General features: G+C 42.5%; 1 long non-coding RNA gene across 9 annotated transcripts in view; it reads right to left on the bottom strand.

Annotated features, from left to right (window-relative positions):
* Positions 1–21,775, bottom strand: part of LOC105079763 (uncharacterized) — a 193,450-nt gene extending 171,675 nt beyond the window's left edge. For 5 of the 9 annotated variants that reach the window (XR_012500862.1, XR_012500865.1, XR_012500866.1 and 2 more), the window contains exons 1-2: positions 21,678–21,775; positions 10,570–10,709 (exon numbers count right to left, since the gene is read on the bottom strand). This is a non-coding gene — a long non-coding RNA (uncharacterized LOC105079763). Of the gene's footprint in view, positions 1–10,569; positions 10,710–11,174; positions 18,370–21,572 lie in introns of those variants that run through there. The other 4 variants (XR_012500863.1, XR_012500868.1, XR_012500870.1 and 1 more) reach the window with 2 other exon arrangements.
* Positions 21,776–22,588: the final 813 nt, after the last annotated feature.

Below are 22,588 nucleotides of genomic sequence, written 5' to 3'. Positions count from 1 at the left end.
CTTTCTTCCTGATTTACACGCTGGTCTTGGATTGACACCACCTTGCTTCTTCAGTCCCACCAGATGCCGTCATTCCTCGTCTACTGTTCACTAGGTTTACCAGGTATTCACCACTGTCCTTAAGCTTTATCTCTCTTGCACATCAGATCTTCCACTAGGATTATCTTCTTTTGCTTGCAGTATGTTCATTAGTATTTCCTTAAGTGGGGGCCTGCTGAGAGTGAATTCTGTTTTTATTTATCGGAAGATGCTGCTTTCCAGCTCACTTTTGGAAAGGTATTTTTTGCTGGTTATAGAACACACGGTTGGCAGTATGCTGAGTTCTGACTTCAGGGCCGCTGTTGAGAAGCTTGCTTTTGCGCTGTTAGTATTTTGAATGTAGCTGCCTGTAAGATGTTCTTTGTCCTTCATGAGTTTTATTAAGATTTGTTATTGGACTATGGTATCTACCTGAAGCTAGAAAAGAGTTTCTTTTCACTCAGTGGGCTTCTTGAATTTGTGAACTGGTGGTCTTTCATTAGTTCTAGAAAATCCTCAACAATCATCTCAAACATTACCTGTCATTTTCTCTGCTTCTTTGGAACTCCAGTTAGACATCTTAGAGCTCAACTTTCTAATCCTTCTTCTATCTTTTGTTCCTTTCGTTTCTCTATGCTACATTCTGGATAATGTACTCTGACCTGCTTCTCAACTTGTTCATTTTCTCTGCAGCAGAGGTGAACCTTCTGTTAAACAATCCAACATTGGATTTTAAAACATTTTTAAAGTTTTTTTTTTTATTTTCCATTTCTTATTCTATTTTCTAGTTCTTTTTTAGATTTACCAGGTCACTTTTCATAGGGTTCTATTCCCCATATATAATTTTTCTTTAAACATAGTGAATATGACTGTTTTATGATCAATAATTTCATTACCTAAAGTCTTTGCAAGGCTGTATCTGAAAAATTAGGTTCCTGTCCACGATACAGTGTATCTATGATACTTTTTTATTGTGTGCTAGGTGCTGTCCATAAAAAATTACTTGTGGACATTCTTTTGAGGCTTAAGATAGAAGTACCTCTACCCACTTGCCAGGTATCTTGTGGCTCTGTCAGTCCAGGGCCACTTACTTGATTTTATCTTTTTACTTTTTAAACAATGCTATTGAGATATAATTACATAAAACTTACATATTTTAATTATATATATACATATATATGTATATCAGTGACTTTTGAAAATGTTTACAGCTACGTAACCACCACTGACATCGTGATATAGAATGTTTTTCTCCTTGGAAAGTTCCCTTGTGCTCTGTGGTAATCCTTCTTTCCCACCATCAACCTCAAACAGCCACTAATCTGCTTTGTGTCATTCTACATCAGTTTAGCCTGCTCTAGAATTTCATATAAATAGAATCATAGAGTATGCATGATTCTGTGTCTACCTACTTAGCTCAGCCTTATGTTTTTGACATCTATTCATGCTGTGTGTACCAGTAATTTGCTCTTTTAATTTCAGACTAGTAATTCACAGCATAAATACATATTAATTTATTTATCCATTCTCCAGTTCATGGACACTTGAAGTTTTTCCAGGTTTTGGTCATTATGAATAAGGTTGCCATGAACAGTTACTTACAAATATTTCTGTAAACGTGCTGGGTCATGTGGGTGGTACAGGAATGACTTTATGAGAAACTATCAGAGTGCCTTCCAAAGGGATTGTACCAAGCTAACATTTAAATACACTTAAGGCTTAAATATTTCTGACCATGTAGGAGACATGAGTGTGTGCTACAGATACAGGTGGGGAGCTAAGGATCACCACATCTGGGACATGTTTCCCTGCCCTCCACTCCACCTCTGCTCAGCTCAGGGACAACTTTTCTTGCAGATGCCTGGTCAGAGTTCACTTCTGATATACTTTACCCTGGGGTCTAGCCCTTTCCACAACCCCCTGCTTCTTAGGCTGACCATGGAATTTGCTTTCTGTCACCTCCTGAAGTCATCAAAACCAAAGACTGGGTGCACTGGTGTCAGCAAATGCCCTCAAATGCCTTCTTGCTTTGCTGTTAGATTTTGGATAGCCAATTCCTTACACCTTGGCAGTTTCCTGATGCTTTTAATAAAGTATCTTTTATATTTTATCCAAAACTTTAGGTGTTTTCAGGCTGAGGGTTGGTTCCAACAATTTAGACCACGTTGACAAAGTGTTCTTTCCTTTCCTCTCCTCTGTTGTATCAGAAGACAGATCTGTTTTATATTTTACTGATGTTTCTAAATTATCTGAATTTTTGTAGTGGGTATGTGTTCCACTTACAATTAATAAAAATAATACATGCATTTTCAATTTGAAGAAAGATCTACTGTGGTTATCTTTAAATTTTTCTGAAAATAAGCTGTGCCTAATTTTTCCTGAAGGCACATGGTGGAAAACTACGAGGAGCACTTTCCCTGTTTCCTTTAAAAGAGCCAAGTTTTGTGTCTCATGGAGGAGGGGTGAAGGCAGGTGTGGGCTTAGAGTAGCAGGCACAACACCAGACTAGTTATTGTGGTCAAACTGTGTCCCCCCAAAAGACACGCTGAAGTCCTAAAAGAATGTGACCTTATTTGGAAAAAGGGTCCTTGCAGATGTAAGTAATTAAGATGAAGTCACACTGGAGTAGGGTGGGGCCTGAATTAAATATTACTTATAAGAAGAGAGAACAAAGACAGCGACACACAGGAGAGCATCATGTGAATATGGAGGTAGAGACTGGAGTGACGCACTGACAAGGCAGGTGATGCCAGCACTGCCAGCAGCCGGAGGCCAGAAGCGAGTCGTGGACCGGACTCCCCCTCACAACCTCATAGGGAACCAACCCTTCTGACAACTTGATCTTGGGCTGCTAACCTCCAGGACCGTGAAAAAGTAAATTTCTGTTTTAAGCCACCTAGTTTGTGGTACTTTGTTCCAGCAGCCCCGGAAAACTAACTCACAAGTGGAAGAAAAAGTTCTATGCAGGACTTCATTAGTGTGGAAGAGTAGGGAAAGCCCAAATCCTAGTGGCAGACGGTGTGAGTCTGAGTATAGTGCAAACCGCTTGGGATAGATCTGGATACATCACTCTCAAGCCCATGCAGTGTCAGGACCTCTGTAGTGTGGACATGTGAGCCAGACCTGAGAGCTACTCTAAAGGCATGGCTGCACAAAGTAGGGGGACACCCTGAGCAGCAGCATTGCTGGGCCCAAAAGACAGTATGACCTAGACTGTGAGCATCTTGGTTGCACCCCTGGGGTGTGGTTTAACATGTTCCTCTGTCTCCTTCTGTTAACCAGAAATACACGACAGCATCCATTTCAGGGGTGGCCTAGATGACACTGCACAAAAATGACCAGATTCAGGGGCTACAGACAGTACTGGCGTATGGACAACAGTGTGGAGGCTCCCTATCACTCCATGTCTGGGTATTTGTCCAAAGAATTGAAAACAGGATCTCAGAGAGCTATCTGCACTCCCAGGTTCACTCCAGCATTATTCACATCACAGCCAAGATGTGGAAACAGCCTACATATCCACCAATTGATGAATGGATAAAGAAATGTGGTCTACGCATACAACAAAATATTATTTATCCCTGTGAAGGAAGGAAATCTGTCCATGGAAGAAAGAAACATGTTATAACATGGATGAACCATGAGGACGTTATACTAAGTAAAATAAACCAGTCCCAGAAGGACAAATGCTACGTGAATTCATTTAAATGAAGTATCTGGAGATATCAAACTCACAAAAGCAGAAATGAACGCAGCAGAACTGGGGCTGCCAGGGAGTGGGGGTGGGTAGAGAAAGGGTAGAGAGTGCCAGTCGTGAAAGGTGGGAAATGCCTGGGGTCTGCTGTACAACAGTGTGCCTGCAGTTAAATACCATAAATCCCTCAGTCTGTGAATCAAACTTACACAAGAAGAATTAATGGGAGGAAAATGTTCATTCTGTGTGTATATGGGAGGCCTCAGAGAAACAAAATGAAATTCCCAAAGAGGTGACCAGAATCAGAGGCTTATATACCATTTTAACAAAGGGCGATAAATTCGTACAGAAAGGCCAAGACAAACGAAAAGAGTCTGGGCTCTCAGGGGCAGTACGTTTGGGAAAGTAAACGTCTGGGAGAAACCAGCAGAAGGTATTCAGTAAGGTCTGTTTATGCAGGTGCATCTCGGTATGTTCCATCTCCTGTGACAAAGATTGAGCCTCACTTCCTGTTATGGGGGGGACACCTTCACCAGGGAAATGTGCATCCTCCCTTGAGGCAGATAGGTAGAAGGCAGAAAGCTTCCCTGGTGTCTGCTTTTTCTCTCTGTTTTCATTTCAAAATGATTCTTATGCCTCAGTGGCATATTTCGGGGTGGCCTATTCTGATCCCCTTCAATGTCTTCCTCAAGGTTAAGAGCCACCTGGGCTTAACACCTGGCCTTTCCCGGGCACGTCGTCCTGGGCTTGGCTAGGCTGGCAGCTCTGTGACCATCAGGAACCAGACTCCTCCCACCTGCTGCTCTGCCTCCTCGTCCCCCACGCTTGGTGCTGGAGCTCCAGCTGTGACAGCACGTTCTAGCCGGCAGGGAAGGGCGGCGGGAAGGGCAGCAGGGAGAACACCATGTCCCCCTCCGGTTAGGACACTAACTGGCTAAACGATTCTCTGCACTGGGTACAGAGTGCTAAGAACCCGTCACCCATCTCAGCGGAGCCAAGAGGCCTGATACACTGGATTCCTCTTGCAAAGTGGGGGGTTTCTCACATTTCCACCGTATGGCTAATATTTTCTGGTAGCAATAAAGTAAGATTTCACACTTTTTTTTTTTCCAATCGTCTCTGCCAGTGATCGAGCAGAAACACACCCTGGTATTCAAATAAAGTGACTTCTGCCGTGGAAAAAGCCAAGCCTTAAGCTATAAAACTTCAAAACCAATCTAAAATTGGTATAGCAACTCCCAAAGAGCCCTTACATCATTAAAAATGGAGTGGAAATGTTAAAATTGAATTTTCAAAGGCCAGAGGTATGGGATATTTTCTGCATAGATGTCAGTAAGGTGTTTCAGTGGTGCCACTGTGAGACAAATAAAACAGGGCTGATGTGGTGCGTATACTCATATGTGCTTTTTCCGGGATTCTTGTCATCTTTGATTTTCTTGTTCCTGGAAAAGGCTTACTCAACCATGAGGCTTTTTTTGTAATAAGACCTTTCCAAAGGTCTCTGGTTCAATGGCACTCAATAAATCTTTTAAAGTAGTAAAATTGAAAGCAACATTTTTTAAATGCCCCAGGACAATATCCTGTCTCACAAACATTAGGGTTAGTACTCAAGGAAGAGAATTTTTGGTAGAACACTGGCAGAGTTTAGCGCAGCATCCTCACAACAGTCTGGAAGAGATCTCCAAGAGCTCACTCCCTGGTGAGGAAAGCCAAACTTTATCAAGAGGATGATGATTAGATTATTGAGGATACTCTGGTCCCTGATCTAGCAGTGATTCTCCACCGTCAGCAACCTGATGATAGGCAGGCTACAAGGAATCATAAAGAAAGAAAGAAAAGACATTCCAGTCCCTTCTGGTGATGCATACCTCACTATTCCAGGCAAAGATGAGATATCCAGCTGTTAAACGTTTTTTTTAATCAGAATTTCAGACTACTAAAATGTATGCTTATAAAGAATAGAGTATTATACCTATTTGTGAAAAGATATCCTATTTCACATTTTAGAGAGTATTTTATTTTGAATTAAATAAAATCATTATTTCCTTAAAAACTTGAATTTGTAGGTTCTAAGATGTGACTAAGCCCTACTTTACTACTGTAGGGATCCACTGGACCCCCACGGTTTGTATAAAGATTATTTTAAAAAGTGGAAACATTTGGGTTTGATGGGGCTCAGAGCAGGCCGCCCCAAAATATGATACTTTGGCATACTGATTATTTTGAACAAAAGTTACTTAAGAAACAGCCAATGCATGAAGGACACTCTTATCCTCCTCTGTTCCCCTGAAAGTATGAAATAAATCTCCCTTGTGAAAGGTACCCTCCCTGTACCAGGAGGTAGACAGACATCTTTATCACCAGAGATAGAGAATTTAGAGCCAAGAAGACTGTTTAAACAAACCTGTTACTTCTACACTAATTTACTACCCAAAGCCCAAACTTCTTTGTCTTGTCAATTCTTCACAAATTTATTGTTTCTTTGTCTAATAGGTATAAAAGCTGCCTGCTTTGGCCACTTCTTTGAGTCTCGTATTTCTATGAGCTCCCATATACAGGAATTAAATTCGTATTTCTCCTATTAATCTGTCTCATGTCAATTTAATTATTAGACCAGTCAAAGAGCTTAGAAGAGAAAAGAGGAAAAGTCGTTCTCCCCTACAGTTTTGGCAAGTGAGCCAGGAGACGGTATCGGCTGGAAGCTGTTCTCCAGGGCTGCTGCCGCTGAGGGTCCTGGGACTTCTGGTCAGCGCTGGCAGAAGGGGAGGATTCCTACCACATCAGTCCCCCACATCTCTGCACGTGGAGTTGGTCTGTTAAAAGCCAGAGTGGTGAGAGCCCTTTTCTTTTTCTGAATTTAGATCAGTAGGAGAAGACATCTGTGTAAACTGGTTCCTGGGGTGCAGCGACTCTAGTAAAGATCTGCTTTGAGTATCTTGCATTCTGTGGACTCTGTCCTCTCAGATATCAGTTGTTCTCTTTAGTCTGTTTTTTGCGTCACCTGTCATAAGAAGGAAAACCACAGAGCAGAACACAGGCATAGGTCCTGTAAGCCCGTTATTCAAGCTGGCCTCACAAACCGGTGAGGTCACGCTTCTCACCAGAATGGCGTCTGTTTAGACAAACTTTGCTGTAGGTCCCTGATGTAAAAACTGGATGAAGGTTCAGTTTCATGCTATTCTAGGCCCTGAGAGCTTGGTCTATGACTAGTGAGAATATTCAATCTGGCCTCTGCCACCCAGAAAGTGCATACACTACGATACACCTGGCAGCCATTCCAATAGACTGGGATTCCAAGACACAAAGTCACAAGTATTGCTCTTCGTTCAGCCACGCCAGCTCTCAGGGGAGTTTGTCATAAGGGATCACAATCCACAAAGGGCCTCTGTCATCTCAACTTTCACCATTCATAACAAGAAAAGGTGAAAGAAATCTTCACCCAACAAGATGTTGTGCTTATAAAATTCAAAAGACTCCACAGAAAAACTATTAGAATTCCTCAGTAAATTTAACAAGTTCATGAAATGAGATCAACATAAAAAAATCAATCGTATTTTTAATATTAGCAACAAACCAACAGAAAAATGAAATTTGGAAGATGACAGTTTACAATAACTTCAAAAATAGATGAAAAACCTTGGAGTAAATCTAATAAAAAAAAAGTGTTAACACCTCTACATCAAAAACTACAAACCACTACTGAGAGAAACTGAAGTACTGTAAACGAATGGAAGGTTATATTATGTTCTCGGATTGGAGGACTCAATACTGTAGTGATTTGAGGTCTCCTGAAATTAACAGAGTTAAACTGAGAATTTAGCAGATGTCTTGAGGGAAATCCAACAGAGTACAGGGGTCAGTTGCCTACCTCTTTTCTCAAAAAAATCTAGCCTCTAAGTCTCTAATTTTGTCTTGGTAAGAAACCTCTTCTGTTCTTAGCAGGAATCATATCCGCAATCTCTTGGCCTGAAATCTTGGTCTCTTGCTCTACACCCAGAATCAACAAGCGCCCTGAGGGAAAAGCGGCTGTACACTGTCAGCTCAATTCTCTGCACGGTCCTCCCTTCTCCAGGATTTTGTGCCCTTAATTCCACTTGCTCAGCAGTACGTAGAGGCTTCCAAAACTTATTTCTAGACTACGGATTTGCCTGACTTTTCTAGCTGTTCTTAGAGGGTGTATTGTGCAATCTATGTGTTCTGTCACACCTGGACCCTGGTTATCTTTTTCAAACACAAGTTTTACTATATTCTCCTCAGCCTGACTTCCTTATTGCCCACAGAATAAAATCCAAACTCCTTACCAGATAAGACAAGTTCCTGTTCACCATCTGGTCCTGTGTACCTTTCTAGCCTTATCTCCTTCTGCCCCCTTTCATTCACCCTGTAACAGTCAAACTGAACTGTTCATCAATCCTCGAACATGTCGTACGCCCCCACCTTCTGAAGCCTCTTCACATGCTGTATCTCTTACTGGAAATTCACTTTCCCTTAAATCCTTCCAAGCTACTCCATCATTAAGACACACCTTAAATGCCACTTCTTCTATGAAGCCATTGCCAATGCTCCCAGACACAGTGAGACACTCCTTCCCTTAAGTGCCCATGCTGATGCTTCCATTTTCACACTCCCTTTGGTTACGACATGTTAATGTATCTGTCTTCTCCAACAGACTCTGAGATACTTGAAGGCAAGGCTGTGCTATGATGGCTCTTGTATTTTCAGTGTCCAGCACGATGCTTGTCATATAAAACACTCAGGTTTAGGAGATCTTGTTTCGTATTTTTTCACCAAGAGCCCTTGAACTTTTTTCTACTTGCTATCCTAACCATTCCACTTTCCCCTTTTGCCTTTCACAGCCAGACATTACCACAAATGATCTCCAATTCTACATTAATTACCTCAATTTCCCCATCATCCAATGCTTCCTCCTCCACTAAAATTTGGAAATTGCCCTCACCACTTTACAGAAACAACACTCTTGAAACCTCCAATAATTTCCTTCTCATTATGTAACTTTTTAAAAAATATATTGTATGTAAGACAAAACAATCAACAGGCACATGGAAGATGCCCAGTATCACTAATCATCAGGCAGATGCAAGTCAAAACCGTAATGAGATATCACCTCACACCTGTCAGAATGGCTATTATCAAAAATACAAGAAATAGCAAGTGTTGGTAAGGATGTGGAGAAAAGGGAATCCTTGTGCACTGCTGGTGGGGGTGTAAACTGGTGTAGTCACTGTGGAAACCACCACAGAGGTTCCTGAAAAAATTAAAAATGGAACTACCATATGATCCAGCAATTGTACTTCTGGGGATTTAGCCAAAGCAACAAACACACTAAGTCAAAAAGATATCTGCACCCCCATGTTTACTGCAGCATTATCGCCAACAGCCAAGACATGGAAACAACCTGTGTTCATCAACAGATAAACAGATTAAAAAATACGGAACACCCCCCCCCACACACACACCATGGAATGTTATTTAGCCATAAAAAAGAAGGAAATCCTGCCATTTGTGACAACATGGATGGACCCTGAGGGCATTATACTGAGATAAAATCAGAGAGAGAAAGACAAATACTGAATTTTCTCACTTACATGTGAAATCTTGTTTAAAAATTGAACTCGAGAGGGCAGCGCAGGGTCCCCTAGCCTTGCGGAATGTAAATTGGTGCAGCCACTGTGGAAAACAGTATGAGGTTCCAACAAAGACTAAAAGTAGAACTGCCTTATGATCTAGCAATTCCACCTGTGGTTACATATCCAGAAAAAATGAAAACAGTAATTAGAAAAAATGCACGCACCCAATGTTCATAGCAGCACTATTTACAATAGCCAAGACATAACAACCTAAGTGTCCATCACCAGATGACTGGATAAAGAAGTTGTATATATATATACACAATGCAGTATTATTTAGCCATTAAAAAGAAAAGAATGAAATTCTGCCATTTGCAGCAATGTGGATGGATCTAGAGAATATTATGCTTAGTGAATAAGTCAGACATCAAAAGATAAATACTGTATGATATCATTTGTATCTAGAATCTAAAAAATAATGTATATGAATGTATATGCAAAACAGAAACAGACTCAGATATAGAAAACTAGTGGTTACAAAAGGAGGGCTGGTAGGGGCCAATAAGGGATGTGGGGTTAAGAGATACAAACTACTATATATAATTATAACATAGACAAGCAACAAGGGTTTATTGCATAGAACAGGGAAATAGAGCCATTGTTTTTAAATTATTTTTAATGGAGTATAATCTGTAAAAATACTGAATCACAATGCTGTATACCAGAAACTATTATTATAAATCAACTATACTTCAATTTTTTAAAAAATCGAGGTCACAGATATGGAGAACAGATAGAATGATTGCTAGAAGTGGGGTTGGGGGAGGTGAGCAAAATGGGTGAAGGTGGTCAGAAAAGTACAAACTTTCAGTTGTAAGAGAAATAAGCCCTGGGGATGTAATGTACAGCAAGGTGACTGTTAACAACACTGTATTGTATATTTGGAACTTGCTTAAAGAGTAGGCTTAAAAGTGTTCATCGCAGGAAAAAATTGTAACTATGCGTGGCAATGGATGTTAACTAAACTTATTGTGATAATTATTTTGCAATAAACACATCAAACCATTTAGGTTGTAGATCTAAAATTAATACAATGTGCTATATGTCAATTATATGCCAATTTAAAATAATTAAAACGTATTTGTATATAGTTTGCTTTTCGGATAGACTGTTAAAAGTGGACAGTAGAAAGTTTGTGGGTATTTCCACCAGAAGCTCTTACACTTACTAAGTCAGACAACAAACGAAGGCCATCTGCCAAGGTCTTACCTAATCGCATCCCGCTAAGTCTCCTCCGTATCCGCCAAGACTGCAGATCATCGTCTTCGGATCTCCTTGCTCCGCTGTGACAGTGCGCCCCTCTGGCACTGGCTCGCCCCCACTTCTTCTGTGTACCGACTCGTGTGGGCCTAAAAGAGAATCCAAAGGGAAATGGTCAAAGCTTGATGGGCCGCGACCAGCTGACGAGACAGCAGCAGTGACCGCACCTCAGCCCAGCTGTGGTCACCGGGCTGCCCTTTCTGGGGTCCACAGTCAGGAGCAGGGGCTGAGGACACGACTACCCCAGGTCACTGAGTGAAGGCCCAGGCGGACCCCACATGACTGGGAAATGGGGCTGGAGAAGAAAAACAATCATGCGAGAGGGGAAGCAGCACTGGTGACAAGCCACAAACGTGCACGGCACGCCGGTCAGGGCGCCCAGGCGAGGTCGGGAGGGGCGGGGGTGCGTCTCCGGCTGGCGGCGGCAAAGCGCCCGGGAGCCCCGGACCCGCCGCACTCGGCCCCGCGGGTCCTCCCGCGGCCCGGGCTTCCCCCAGCCCCTGCGTACTCGCCCCGGCGCTCCCTGCAGCCCGCCCGCCGCCTCAGGTGCCCACCTGCCCTCAGCACTGCCGCAGCGGCACGGGGCGGGGGGTCCTCCGACGTCACCAAGCCTACGCGTGCGGCCTTCTCCTCGGACTCAGAGCTGCGGCTTTCTGATTCCCCACTGGGTATTCCTGTCACCAGCAAAGCCCGGAACGACCCCCGGGAACTGAAAACAGAACCTGGGTAATGAAGTCTAACCTTCCTTTCCCTTCGTGCTTGGTGGCGCGGCCGCGTGCAGAGGCCTCGCCGGGCCCTTCAGACCAACTTCCTGGTGCGAAAGAGCGGCACCTGCACCTCGGCTCCGTGCGCAGAAGCCCCGCCCACAGCACGGGACTCAAGATGGCGGCGGCGGGCCGTTCGCAGAGAGGCTGCACCTGCTCGGGACCCGGAGCCTGAGCGGCGCAGCCACGCCCACCCACAAGAACCCCGCCCCCTCCCCAACCTATAAAATGGCGCCGTCCCGCTTGGCGCGAGCTTGTGCACTTATTTCTTATCCCGGGAGGTTGCTTTCGTTTGCTTCTGAACGGAATGGCCGTCTGGTTCTGCTGGCTCGAGTGACACATGGGAGGAGGACCTTGTAGGGGACCAACTCAAAAAGGTCAGTAACGTTACCTCCTCAATGTCCTTTCATCTCAGAATCCTACTCGTCGTCTTCCCCTCAGACTTCTGACTTGCCCATTCCTGTGAGGACTTAACCCCCTTGGGCGTCTGTTTCCTCATCTGAAAACGAGTGATTTCCGTACAGAGCTGTGGGGGTGAGACAGTAGCGGTGTGAGCGCTGCCGAGGCTCCGGCGGGTTTGCGCTCCTGCGAGGGGGCTGCGCGGCTGTCCCCCGGGTCCCCGCCCGGTCCTTCCCGGAGCGGGGTCTCCGCCGCTCTGCCGCCTTCCGCCAGGATAGGCCCCGTCGGTCAAGGCCTGACATACCGCTGGTCTCGTCCTCGGCTTCAGAGCCTTTCTTCTTCCCGTTTTATTAGGAAACATTGTAAACGCAGAGCAAAGTTAAAAGAGTTGTATAACAAACATCCGTGCCCACTGTGAGCGAGTCACTGTACACTCGCTTTGTTGCATGTCTTTCCATCCATCCGTCCATCTTAGTTTTGGAGGCGTTTAAAAATAAATTACAGTCATCAATGCACGTCCCTGTAAATACTCAATTTAAATGTCATCACCTTGGGTCTCTCTTTGTTGCCAGTTTTTCTTCCTTGATAAAACTCATGTATGATGTAATGTACAAATCTTCTGTGTCCATTCACTGTTTTTACCAATGAATGTACCCTTTTACCCAATTCTGTATCAAGATACAGAATTATTACCATCACCCCACAAAGTTTCCTGATACCCCTTGTCAGTCATCTCCCACTTTTCCTCCGCAAAGTAACCGTGGTTCTGAGTTTTGTTTTGGTTTGGGGTTTTTTGCACTTAGATGAGTTTTGTCTGGCCGTATTAATTCACAGCAACGTAAACCATGAAGTAGTCTTCTAATTAGTTTCCCTGCCTCAGCTAAAGTTACTCTTTCTATCTTAATTCATTGCTCATCCGGAAGCTAAAATCATCTCCTGAAGCGCCTCTTTGTCATCCACACCACCCACCCTGTTTCCTAATCTCATCACCTGTGAAGTGCCAGTTGCTGACATGGACCGACCCCCACGTGGCTCCAGCCTGTTTTGAGCTTCAGTTCCACCCTCCTGGGGTATAAAACTTTTGAACCTCACTCAAGGCATCACACACTGCCTTGGATTTAGTTAGTTGTAGAAAACTGGACCAAAAGCACTTTGAAGACCACAGAAGTGTCCCAAGATCTTTTTATGCCACAATATCTGAGAATTTCCTTGTACATAATTAGATATTCATGGAATAAACTGATGAATTTGAAAAGGAGAATGAATGATATTGGAAAAGAGACTGAATTGGAAAAGGGAGTGTCTTTTAACTGTCTGACACTACCCCAGCATTAACTTGGATTAGTTATACTTACTGTGTCTGTCTCATGAGAACAGGCCTGTAAAAATTCCCCAAAGAACCCTGCAAATTGTAGAGATGAGAAAAAGAGAGACAGTTGGTGGTCAAGAAGGGAAATTCTCTGAAATTTTTTGATTAGGATTCTAACGTGTAATCTTATGCCACTGATACAGAGATTGAAATTTAGATCTTTCTGAGTTACTTCTTGTCAACTAAAGACCCTAATGTTCTAGTTTCACATGTAGAGCTAAGAGCAGTTGGTCTCAACTGTGTCTGCATACTAGAAGCACCAGAGGAGCTTTTAAAATCTCCTGATGCCCTCACTCCACCTTCAGCGATCCTGATTCCGTCTGTCTGGGGTTCAGCCCAGGCTTGGTATGCTTTTAAAGCTCTCCAGGTGATTCTAATGTGTAGTCGTCACTGCCAGATGAATGGTTCTTACACAGAGACTCAGCCTCACAGTCTGTGATAAATACACAAGCAAATTTAATGTTACTTTCCTTCCCTCCAGAGACCCAGTGGGAAAGGAAAGAAAATTCCAAGCCAAAGAGGAGAATTAGGGGTATTAGTTTTTTACCACTGCTGGCAGAGTAAGAGCATGTGTATACCAGGGAGAAGAGGAGAGGATTTTTCTAAGAGCTACAGGTTCTTGGAAAGCTGGGCCCTTCCTCTTAGAGCTGGAAGAAGAGCTGGTCAGCCACTACCAGGCAGGAATCACATCAGCAGTAAGGTTCATACAAACCCTCTTGCTTCACACTGTCCCAGGGAGCTGCCCTGGGCTTGGGCGGCTCAGCAACGTGGGAAGTGACCAGGAGGGCAGGGATGGAGGGTTTGCAGGCAGAAATAACCATCATCCTTTGAGAAAGTCATAACCAGAAGACATTCACGTACTGTATTTCCAGTGTAGGGTTGGGGCCTGTCTTATGGGAGGGTTGGGAGCAGAATGGGTCAGTCAAGTTTCCATCTAACAACCAAAGGAAATCAGTGGCCCTCAACCATGTCACTTCATGGTAGTCATGGAAAGTAGTATAGTCCTCCATTCACCAGTAAACTGCAGGGGATGGCAAGGAATCTGGATGGACTTGGTGAAAACACCATTGCTTTTGCTTTGCATTGTACAGTTAAAAGAAAATAAATGATAAGTATTCAGGAAAATATTATATACTGAATCTGCTTAAAATTTCCAAATAAAATCTGATTGAAACTTTTTAAAATAAAATTGAACTTGTTTTGAAACCAAGCAGGACCCTGAAGAGCCTTTTGGGGTACAAATGCCCCTCTGTGCCCCCTTGTTTCATGTTTGTAATAAAAAGGCTTTCATCTCCTAGGCCTTCCCCAGATCCAAAGAGCAGACTCAAGCAGTTGACAGGACAACAGAGTTACAGGACTCCTAGGTCCTCCTGAAGGGATACTGATAGCAATCTGCCACATTGATTGCATCCAAGCCAGTGCATCCATGCCAGGATCTCAGTTCCAAGTCGCCACCCTCCAGCCACTGTTTCCTATTTTGTTTCTGGCTTCTTCCAGCACTTCCACAGTCGTCCTGTCTTGCCAGGACCCACTGCACATCAGTCAATCCACACTCACTGTCCCTCACCCCTCATTTCCTCCCTTCTCTCCTTGTTGATGTTAATTCCATGTTTTATCACTATCAACACGCTCTTCTATTCACCCTCCTCCTCTCTCGTTGGTCATACCCCTTTACCAAAATCACAGTTCTGGATAAATCCAACTCTCTGCGTGGGCCATGCAGTTGAACACAACCCAAGAAAAACTCTTTAATATGCTGACTGGTCTTGCTTTTGAATAGGTGACAACTAACTGAGTGATCCCTTAGGGTTGCCAGGCATTGTCCCTGATCTGTTTGCATTTCTGCTTTTCTAGATGACTCTCACACCCCCTCCTCAAGTTTCTAACACCTCCCCCATCCTCACTCTGAGCCAATCACCGTACTTTCTCCTTAACTGAGAAAATGGAAACAAACAGAAAAGAGTCCCACAAGCCCTACTACCACACACCACCTCTGCTAACCTGTGCGCCTACCCTGTGCCCTGTTTCTGTGGATTAGTCGTCTGAGACCCCAGGGAAGGCTGGCCTGTGCCTGTCCCTCTTGTCCCCTCAGGGTCACCACCGTAGCAGACCTCCCTTGTCTCTCTCCTGCATCACTGGTTTGGTCCTTCCTAGCTGGATTGTCCCCATATACAACGAATACACAATTATTTTATGTAGCCCCATTTCCCCTTCTAGTCCCTTCCATTTCTCTCCTTCCTTTTGTAGCAAAACCAATCCAAACTCCTACCTTTGCTGTTTTCAGTTTCCATCCCTTTGTTTTCTCCTCATTTCACTCCAAGTACCACCAACTAAAACTGTTTCTGGCAAGGTTATGCATCAAGCACCCTGCTGCCAAACCCACTGGCCAATTCTCTGTCCTCATCTTATTTGAACAATTAGCAGCATTAGACATCGTTGATCACTCTTCCCTTAAAAGACTTTTTTTCCTTGACTCCCAGGGTACCACACTCTCCTGATTTTTCCTACTGGCTATGCCTCATTTCTCCAAATTCTCAATGTTGGAGGACCTCAGGCCTCAGACTTCAGACAGCTCTTCCTATCTATACTCATTCTCTTTATATGTCATCTGTGTGCAGTCTGACTCTCCCATCTTGTGTCTCTAAGTCAATTCCTGCCCCCTGAACCCCAGACTGAAATATCCTACATCCTGCTCAGTAGCTCCTTCAGATGCCTAAAAAGCATCTTGAACCTAACACATCCAAAACTGACCTCCTGTCTCCCACCCAAACCTGTTTCTTCTCACAGTCTTCTCCAGCTTAATTAATAGCATGCCCATTCTTCCAATTGCTCAGGCCTAAAACCTCAAAGTGACCTTTGACTTCTTTCTTTCTCCTCACTTTCTAATCCTTTAGCAGATTCTGTTTAGTATACATTTAAGTTGTATCAAAGTACAACCCTTCTGACCCTCTCACTGCTACTATCTTGGTCAAAGCCTACATTAGCATGTGTTGCCTGGGCTATTTGAGTAGTTTCTTAACTATTCTTTCTGTTCCTTCCTTTCCCCTCAAACACTCTATTCTCAACACAGCAGCCAAACTGACCCTTTAAATATGTAAGTTAGATAATTTACTCTTCTATTTAAACCTCCCAATGGCTTCTCCTCTCACTTAGCATAAAAGGTAACATCACAGAATTGACTACAGTTCTCTACCTGACTATTATCTATAGCTATATAACAAAGCAACCCAAAACTTGGCTGCATAAAATGACACTTAATTGTTTTATGTATTAGGTCACAATTTGGTCAGGAATCTGGGAGCATCTGAACTGAGTAACTCTGGCTGAAGGGCTCTCATGAGGTTGCAGTCAAGCTGCTGGCCAGGCTTAATCATTTCAAGTATCTGCTGAGGCTAAAGGATCCACTTCCAAGCTCACTCATGTAACTGGTGGCCAGCTTCAGTTTCTCGAAAGATGCCAGACTGAGGTCCTCAGCTTCTCACTATGCCGTGTGGTCCTCTCCATAGGGCTGCTCCCAGCATCCCATCTGTCATTTTCTCTTTGCTCGAAGTGAGTGAATTGGTGTAACCACACTCAAAGGAAGAGATCACACAAAGGAGGGAATCCCAGGAGCTGGGGATCTCTGCAGCCACCTCGGAGACTGCCCACCATGGTGATCTTTCATGCTGCACCCTCTCAGCCCCCAGCCCCTAGTTCGTAGTACTCCAGGCTCTCTGGCGCTTTCCTTTTCCCTGTGAGAGCCAAGCACATAGTCAACTCAGAGCTTTTGCCTTTACTTTCCCTCAGCCTTGAGCACATTCCTCCAATTCCTTCATGGCTTGCTCCCTTACTTCTTTTATATTTTTGTTGAAATATCACCTTCCCAGTGAGACCTTCTCGAACCATACAGTCTAGAAACACAGCCCTCTGCTTCAACCTCTTGATACCCTCTATCCCCTTCTCTACTCTCTTTTCCTATTTTTCATATTGATTTCTAACATACTGTTTTACTTATTTATTTGTTTATTTTCTAACTGCTCTCTCTGCTGTGGTATCTTCTTAACTGGCTCCTAGGCCTTCAATGTTGCATTCCTTCTATAACCAAACGAGTATGCTATTAAAAAGGCACATGTGACAGTTATTGTTTCACATTCTAAAACTCTTCAGTGACTTGTGAGAGCCCAAAGCAGTTGACTTGTTGGGTGGGGCAAGACCAAGCTAGGATCAATACTGACCTCTAGAAGGTCATTTAGAACTAAATGTGTGTGGTAGCAAACAATGTTGGTTCTCTACATACATCCCTCCTGTGGGACTTAACACTTCCATGTTTCCAACTTCATCTGTTTTTGAAGAAATATTCTACACCCCCAATCATATCAGCAGCCTTCAAACAAGATTAACAGAAGTTGGAGTATAAATACCTCTGCTCCTACACCCTGGTGAGATAACTAAAAAGTGCTATTCTATGCTGTTTTCAAGTTTTCCTACATGATTAGGCTCAGTCACCTGTATTATCAGCAGTAGCTAGCTTGATAACACACCCTGAACTGGTTGCCTTCCATTCTTTGTATCACTTTCTCTCTCCACTACTGGATTTCTTGCAGCTGCCAAATAGACTACTTGCATTTAAATTCTGTCTCAATATCTGATTAAGAAATACTCCTAACCAAAACAAGGTATAGGGAGAGTCACAGCTGGGCATCAGGAAGCCTGGTATGCCAGATGTCTCGGGGTGATACAACCCAGTAGTGAACTTTCCCTCCCCAAATGTCAGTAACAGTCTAGCTCCTTACAGTGGCAAATAAGGTCCATCACTGCCTATTTTCAGCTTTCTTCTCCAGTTCCATTTCCAACTCACCTTTTGAGGTTCAGTCCCTTGTTTTACCTTTGGATGCCATTTTGTTTGTTTGTTTTTAGACCCTAATTCTGTCATTCCAGATTAAATTCAGAATAGCAAAAAGGATAAAGAATCATACCTATCTGGTATAATCCCCAGATTCATTTCTGAGAATGGTCCTCTAGGTCCACTCTGGTGATCCACATGGTTGGTGGCTCTGAAAGTATCTAAACTTCTAGAGATCCTTAAGGAAGCCGGTGGGTCTAGAAATGTCTCAGCCAGAGTTCTTTAGTTGTTCGAGAATGGAATGCACTTGACCTAATCTTGTACATCTTGGGTTCTCAAGTGGCAGAAAAATTTCACCAATTAGGTTCATTATGATTGTGGAGTTACCATAATTACTGATTCGCTGAACCAAGTTACATTATCCACTAATGCTTAGTTTCATTTCACTTAATTTCATTACTGGAAGTTTAGGTAACAGAGTGGTGCCCATAGCTTTGTTTCACCCTATCAAACTTTATGATCTGTTAACACCTTCTAAGTCAGAATGCTTGAGATTTTCCCTGTCTTGGTTTGTGATAAGCATGGAGGAAGAGTTAGAGAGCTAGTGGGCACCTTGAGTTTACCTAGTTCCCTTTCCTGTTTTCCTGTTAACTCTCTGGGATAGAGAGTTATCTCACTTCTACAGATCAAAGCTCTGTAATGATTCACATTATACTACTTCCCGGCTAACCCGGCGTTAACAATCAGTTATCACATCGCCTGGTAGGCAGTAGGCACTTATATTTTCTGAGTGAAGGCTGAATAAGTACAAAGTCCAATCTGAGTTTAAATATAGGTTCCTTTTGTCTTTCTTGGACTTCAGCAAACAAAACTCCCCAGCGTTTTCCTCAAAGCCCTTTATTGGACCTGAAGAGAACACAAAATTTCTTGACAAAATTACTTTTTAAAACTTTTTAACAGGAGCAATTTTTTTTTTTTGCTTTTAACATTTTATTGGTAATTCTGGTTACTAGTATCAGTATTTTAGGGAGGAACACTGAATCCAATAAACTGAAAAGGCTTGCACAGATAGAGTGAAGAAGAAGGAAGGAGAACGAACATTCCTGACCTTGAATGTCATCATCCAAAAGGATTAATTTTTAAGCTGCCCCCATAAAATAGAACCAACAGTTAGAAGAACAGCATTGTCTGTTTCTCATTAAGGTTCAATTCAGTAAGTATTTATTGAATGTCTTTCCAGTGCATTCTGGGCATGTTGAAAGAAATAAAATGCACAGTCTTGCTTTTGAGGAGCTGGTAAGTCCAGACGTGCTCTACTTTCTCCATAGTGTTTTAATTCATTAAGAACTCTGTCTTGGTTTTATATAACCCAAGAAGGCTTCTGCAGGGAACACTAGTTCCTAGTGTTTACATGCCTTAGAGCTTTGAGTCAGGAGGCAGAGAAAAGACAGGTAGGGAGGTGTGAAACTTTTTAACTGACCAAGAGTTTCCATTCACCTTGAATTCTCTTTCATTTTTGCTATTTCATGTTTTTTTCCCTGTATTTCTAAATGCAATCAAAAATTTATGCTGGATCCCAAAGACGTTCATATAAACATTCTATATATAAATGAAATTCCCAGTGTAGCAGAGTGGACTGTATGCTATTGTGAAGAAATGCTTTATAACTTTTCCTTCTGTTTATTCTCATTGCCCTTTACAACTCCATGAATTAGCCCTTTATGTGAATTTTTTTTCAGGGATTTTTAAAAAGACAGGCAACAGTTTCTTAAAATTTGCAATAACCATTCTTAGATGACACATTATAAGGTTTTGGACCCAATTCCAACGTGTGCTTTTTAGGGAGCGTTCCCACGCCACCAAGGAGCAACTCTCTTACACCAGCTGGGTGTCCCACAGTTCAACTCAGTTTTTACACTGTTTATCTGAAGATAGCATCAGATCCCACAGGCTAAGGGCTCAGCCCCATGGGTCTGCCTTTCATTGCTGACACCAAACACAAGCCCAGGTTGTCACCTGTGCTTCTGACTGACTGGCTACAGACTGCCACGACCCTCTCCATAGCTGGGACTAATTTGCTAGAGTGGCTCCCAGAACTCAGGGTGCCCATGGACTCAGCTGGATTAGTGACTGATGGCAGTTCCCAGTGTGGGTGACTAGGTATCCATTCCAAGGGGCAGAAGTTCTTCACCCCACACCCTTTACCCTTTCTCCTAACAAACCACTTATTTCTGTGAGCCAGGGCCATTCTAGAAAAATCCCATTTCTCTGACACCAACTAAAGGCTTTGGTCACCAAGTCCAACGTGTGGAGGGGGGTTCTGAGTTGTTCTTCTACCGCTTAGAGACCTTGAGGGACAACTGTTATCTCTGCTGTTACTGTGATCAGCATAGGTCTTTTTTTTTTTTTTTTTTAAGACTTGCTATTTTAGGTTCACAGTAAAATTGAGAGGAACGTATAGAGATTTCTCATATACATCCTCCCCCTACACGTGCACAGTGTCCTGCATTATCTACATTTTTACTGTCACCATAGTTTTGCCTTTTCCAGAATGTCATACAGTTGGAATCATACACTATATAGCTTTCTCAGATTAGCTTCTTTCACTTAGTAATATGCATCATTCCATGTCTTTAATAAGTTTCCTCCATGCCTTTTTATGACTTAATAGTTCATATCTTTTAAGCATGGAGTAATATTCCATTGTCCAGATGTACCACAGTTTACTTAGCCATTCACTATTGGGAAAAATAAACTCGCACTCACAATAACAACATAAATTATAAAACCTTGGCATGAATCTAGTAAGAAAAGTGTTTGAGCTATGTGACAAAAAAATATAAAACTTTAAAGTTCTAAATTAAAGCATGGATACAATTCTATAAAAACAAAAATACTTTGTATTAATCTGTTCATTTAAAGTTATTCCCCCTTGAAAATCCCAGTGGAAAGATTAACAAGGTGATTCTTGTATTTTTTCAGAAAGAAAAAATATACAGTTATAGAAAGGAAAATTTGAAAATGAAGACCTGTACAGAGTAAAATGATATAACAAATATACTGTATGCAATAAAGCTATTATATTAAAAGGATTTGGTATTGAAAAAGGAATAGATAATTAAATGAATCAATGAAACAAATGAGATTCTGGTAATAAGATTCATATATAAATTGTAGTTTAAGATACAATGAAAGAAAAATAGACTAATCAATAGATGGCTTTGAGATAATTGGCTATCCATTTGAGAAAAAAATATTACATTTTACATAAAAATACAAATATAGGAAAAATTAGGCAACAGTTCTATAATCTTGCTGTGAGGAGTTATCTTTCTAAATAAATACTAAAAACAAAGGAAAAATGAAAAGCAACTTAATGGGAGTGAGTATTTGTAACATAAAATAACAGAGTATTGCTATTCATCATACATAAAAAGCATTAACAAATCTGTAAGAAGATAAACAACCCAACGGAAGACGGACAAAATGTATGTCATGATGATTTAGGGAAAAATAAATAAAATTTGTAAAATAACCATTTGAAGAAATGCTCAACTTCACTAATAATCAAGAACATGTAAATTACAAAGCCACTTACACCATCAGGTTTTGGAGAGTTCCAGACCGCATACTCAGTTTGGTGAATGGGCTGGAGAATCGGGTATATTTAAGCACTGTAAGTGGACATGTAAACCACCGTTACCTCTGGGGAAGGCAGCTTGGATCCTCTGGTCCAGTATCTGGCATATGGCAGTCATGTAATGAGCATCTGTTGACTTAATGCGAGAAGACGTCTGTGAATGGAAAAAGCTTGGACTTTGCTGTCAGAGTTGAATTTTATTCCTGGCCCTGTCATTTATTTACTAAGTAAACTTCAAGCAATTTTCTTCACTTCCTTATGCTCCAACTTCCTTTTCTAGAAAATGGAGATACTTCCTATCTTTCAGAGCTCCGAGAAACAATGAAACAACACACATGCAGTGTTTCATCCAATGGCCCCCAAATTAAAGGAGCTGGATAAATGGAAGACTTGCCTCTCCCACACGGTTTCTCTGGCCACCTAGGACAACCCCACATCCTCAGAACACTTTACCAGTCTCTTTTTACATCCTCCTTCCTGGTTATCCATCACCTCTGCTTAAATCCAGCCTTCCCAAATCTGCCCTTTTATGCTGCCAACCATTCATTCAAATATTCACGGTGAGAATAGGATTCACTGTCACATCGGTCTTTTGACAGACTCATCATCACTGGCTTTTGTGGGTTGAATTGTATCCCCCAAAAGATGTCCCAACCTGAGGCTTCTGGGAATGGGACCTTATTTGGAAATAAGATCTTTGCAGATGTGATCGAGTTAAATGAGGTCACACTGGAGGAAGATACGCCTTAAATCAGTACGACTCAGTGTCCTTATAAAAAGAGGGAAATTTGGACTCATGCATGTGCTGGGAGAACTCCAAGGGATGATGGAGGCAGAGGCTGAAGGGATGCTAAGGCTAATTGGTAAGTACAGGAAACTTGGAAGAGGCAAGGGGAGATCCTCTCCCAGAGTCCTCAAAGGGAACGCAGCCGTTCTGACACCCTGGTTTCAGACTTCTAGCCTCCAGACTGTGA

The sequence above is a fragment of the Camelus bactrianus genome, chromosome 20, assembly GCF_048773025.1.
Source record: "Camelus bactrianus isolate YW-2024 breed Bactrian camel chromosome 20, ASM4877302v1, whole genome shotgun sequence".
NCBI classification, from domain to species: Eukaryota; Metazoa; Chordata; class Mammalia; order Artiodactyla; family Camelidae; genus Camelus; species Camelus bactrianus.
Note: the sequence above shows the minus strand (reverse complement) of the source record. Positions and strands in the feature narration are given on the sequence as shown.